Raw genomic sequence first — 4,010 nt, 5'->3', positions numbered from 1 at the left:
ATATTCGTGTTAGAATGCAAATTTATTGGTTGATTTAGTCCTAGTTTATACTTTAATCTTGTATTTGGACGAAGCATTTCAACAATGTTAAGAAATTAAAATGTATTCTATTTGAATTGCATGCAATTAAATTCCCTTCATTTTCTAAATAACTTGTTTGGATAAAGAAATTAAAATACCTTACATTTTAATTTCTTGTTTGGATAAAATAATTGAATTTATTGTGAGATAAAATTTCATTTTAAAAATATTTATTTTAGGCTTAATTATGTTTTGAGTTCATGATAAATTTGGAAATGGGCTCGAAGACCCAAATGGGTCGAGCTAACCTGACGACTAAGCCGAGCCGGACCAATTGGGAAACTCAGATAGCCTAGGTTGGGTTGACCCGACGATCCAGACAGGCTTGATCAGCCTGACAACCCATATAGGCCAATCATGCCCGTCAAGTTCGCCAACCCAGCCCGACCCAACCCGTCTAGGTTGTTGGGCCGACTTGACCCCACTTTTCATCATTATATAACTATTTTGGCATTGATTTCTTTTCTTTATATTGACAAGAATTCATACTAGAAACTTACATATCCAATATTAAATGTTATTTTTTTTTAATTTAAGCTTATATGAACTGATGAAGCCACATTAAGTCAAGACAACCATTCTTTGAAATTCTCCTTCTTTTTAAACTTAATATATTCTTCAATATTTCATCTTGAATTTGTATTACATAGAATTTAATTTTATAAAAATCACCGATTCACTGTTGCAGCAAAAATATTTTTGGTTATTTTAGATGATAAAATATGGTTAAAAAAATTGTAGTACATTACTATAGTATAAAACAATCATTTTCTATTATAGTTCAAAATCAAGACATATAATTTTTAATAAGTTACGGTTCTTAGGAGCCTTGGCCTATTTTTATTAAAATAGACTTATGTAGGAGACTCTTGCATCAAAAGGAGGAACCCGAATGCAACCACTCATGGGTGCTTCCAAACAAAAGCCAAGAAGACCAAACAAGAAAAAGATTACCTTTTGGGATACAAGAGAAAAACGACTAGTTTGTAGTGGCGAAAGGCAATAGGAACTCTCGTGGGCAAGTAAAAAATGTAGAAAATAACTCTATTCAGGGAAGTATAGGACACAATTTAGATAAAGTCATAGTCTTTACTAGTATATGCTTTGATTTTATCTAAATCGTAGCCTATACTTTGACAATATTTTCAAAAATGTCACCAAGTAAGCATATGCTACGTTTTTCTTATAAGTGCGGTTTATCTATGTAGTTAATTTATTTACACTAGTTATTTCATTATATTAAAGGTGACTTCCATTAAAATAGAAGAATTATCTTACCTTTAATGCAAGTTATTATACTAGGCACCCACCACTAAGGACAATCATAATCCTATATAGTCTAACCTTTTCTTAAACCTATCAATTTGGCCTAGTTCATTGGGCTTGATCATGATCCACACAGGTCAAGACTAGAAAAGTCCACAAGGTCAAAAAGTGAACAAAAGAAAAAGTTCACATGGCCAAAATAACAACAAAAGCCCCATAGGTAAGGGTCAACCCATGGGTCGATCTATGAGAGTCGGTGTTGAGTTGGTCACACCTTTAGTCAAAGTGAGTCGGACGTATCGCAGGTTAAGTTGAGTAAGACTCACTCAAGCCCAATCAAGTCGAGTCAAATCAAGTTAGACTCATGTGAGCCCCATCAAATTGGGTCCACTCAGACCAAGTAGAGTTAGGTCCATGATGGATTGCATTAAGTTAATCCCACATTAGGCTCATGTCAGGTTTAATCAAGTTAGACCCACCTCATGTCCAATTGAGTTGGATACACTTCAAGCCAATTCGAGTCAAACCCACCTCAAATTAGAGCAAGTAGGGTCCGTGTCAGGCCGACTATATTCAAATTGAGCTAAACCCACAAGTTATAGCAAATTTTACATCATGCGAAGTTAAGTCAAGCCCATCTCTAGTCGAGTCATGTTGGCATTGACTCTAGTTGGGTCAATCATGGTCCTAATTGAGTCAAGCTTGTGCTGAATCTAGTAGAGTTGTATTTGTGTTAGGTCGAGTGGAGGCGAGCCTCATTGGATTGAGTCGGTCAAGCCAATGTTAGGTCGAGTCTAGTTGGGTCCACATAGGACCGAATCAATTGTGTCCATCTCGGGTTGAGTTGAGTCAACCTACAATATGTTGAGTCAAGTAGAACTAGTCTTTGGTTTAGTGATGGTTGGACCCACATCAAACCAATTTGAGTCAGGTCAATGTTGGACTAAATTGAGTTGGATTCACGTTTGAACAATGTTAGATCAAGTTCAAATGTGTCATATTAATTCAAGTTAAGATAGAGTTAATCTGGATTCACGATGTCAAATTTGGTTAAATAAAATTGGGTTAGTTTGGTTCAATCAAACAAGTTAGATTGCACTCACTTTCTTATTAAACTACAAATTGTAAAAATTAAGTACTAACCAATAAAAAATCTTTCCCGATTTGATCCAAAACTATATACGCTTTCAATCATTAGTTCAATTTGTAAAAAATAAGAAAAAAAAACTAAAACAATGTATAGAAAGGAGTGAATGAGAAAGCATAATAATATACCATACAAATTCAATACAAGATTATAAGAAACCAAAGTAAGAATATTATAATTTAGCAAGTTGAAAAGGGTGACACGTCATACATTGGTCACAATCATCTACAAATATCAACCTTAAAATAATATTATCTCTGTTTCCTAACTTTCCTCCATTGATTAATGTATGGTAGTAGAGAAAAGGTAAAAGTTCTGCTCCAGAAAAATTCAGTAACTTAAACTCACATCACAATTGTTATTTCTCAGATTAAAATAATTATAAATTTCATAATCACGAAAATCCTCCTTAGAAAAAATGTAAATGGTGACATGGTATAATTTAGTTTTTGCATTACACGAGTATGTTAGATCGATTAATAGAAAAATATAAAATATATGTTATGGACATGTTTCTAATACCTTTGCAAATGCATTGATTCGTATTAGAGGAAATACATTCCTCAGTCAATTTTATTATTTTTGTCTCCTTAAAAAGAATATTTCTCATTTTAATCGTTTGAGTGAATTGGCTAGTTACAAATGTTGCATTTTCCTATTTTTCTTTATGCTGATTTAGTTTTAGTCTATAGCATTGTGTTCATTTCACTTTTTTTTTTCTTATTTCAACTTTAATTTCGTGAATTCCTTTTCTTCTTTATCTTTCTAACATCCCACCACATTTCAAGCTCTAAACAATTAAGTCTTTTTGTTTAAAATAGTTACAAACATCATTAAAAAAAATCAATAAAAAAATCAACTCATTTTAAGTAACTTATTCTCATCTTCAAGATTATTATTTGGTGCAAGAATACTATTATTGTAATTATATCATCTGAAAGGAATAAATTAGTAATTAAAAAAATTCACAAGCATATCTTAACTAATATATAACTAATCAAAACGTGTATCCATTATATGTCAAAATTTAAAGATATCACTTTCTACATCTAAGAAGTATTACACTCATATTTATCTATATCATCACATTATATGTTTGACATCACATTATATTATATGTTTGATGAAATCACATTTATATATAGTTTCACATTTGCACATGTCACGTTATTATTAAATATGTATAAGTCATGAGAAGAAAAAATACTTATAAATACTCATAAATACCCATAAGAGATGTTTGATGAAGAGCAACTCAATGAGAGTTTTCATATTAATCTATTAGAAACTCATATAATATATAGAGTATAATATCTTATAATATGAGGAAAAAAATAAATATAATATGTCATCATAATACAAAATATCTAATAATAAACAAAAATAAAATATATGATATCTCTATATCAATACAATTAAAACTAGAAGATAATATGATATCAATAGAATTAAAACTAGAAGATATATGATATCTTTATCACCCCTTTCAAGGTAGGCATCCTAAAGTCGACACCGT

The sequence above is a fragment of the Vigna unguiculata genome, chromosome 10 (genome assembly GCF_004118075.2).
Source record: "Vigna unguiculata cultivar IT97K-499-35 chromosome 10, ASM411807v1, whole genome shotgun sequence".
Taxonomy (NCBI): domain Eukaryota; kingdom Viridiplantae; phylum Streptophyta; class Magnoliopsida; order Fabales; family Fabaceae; genus Vigna; species Vigna unguiculata.
This window is presented reverse-complemented; position numbering follows the sequence as displayed.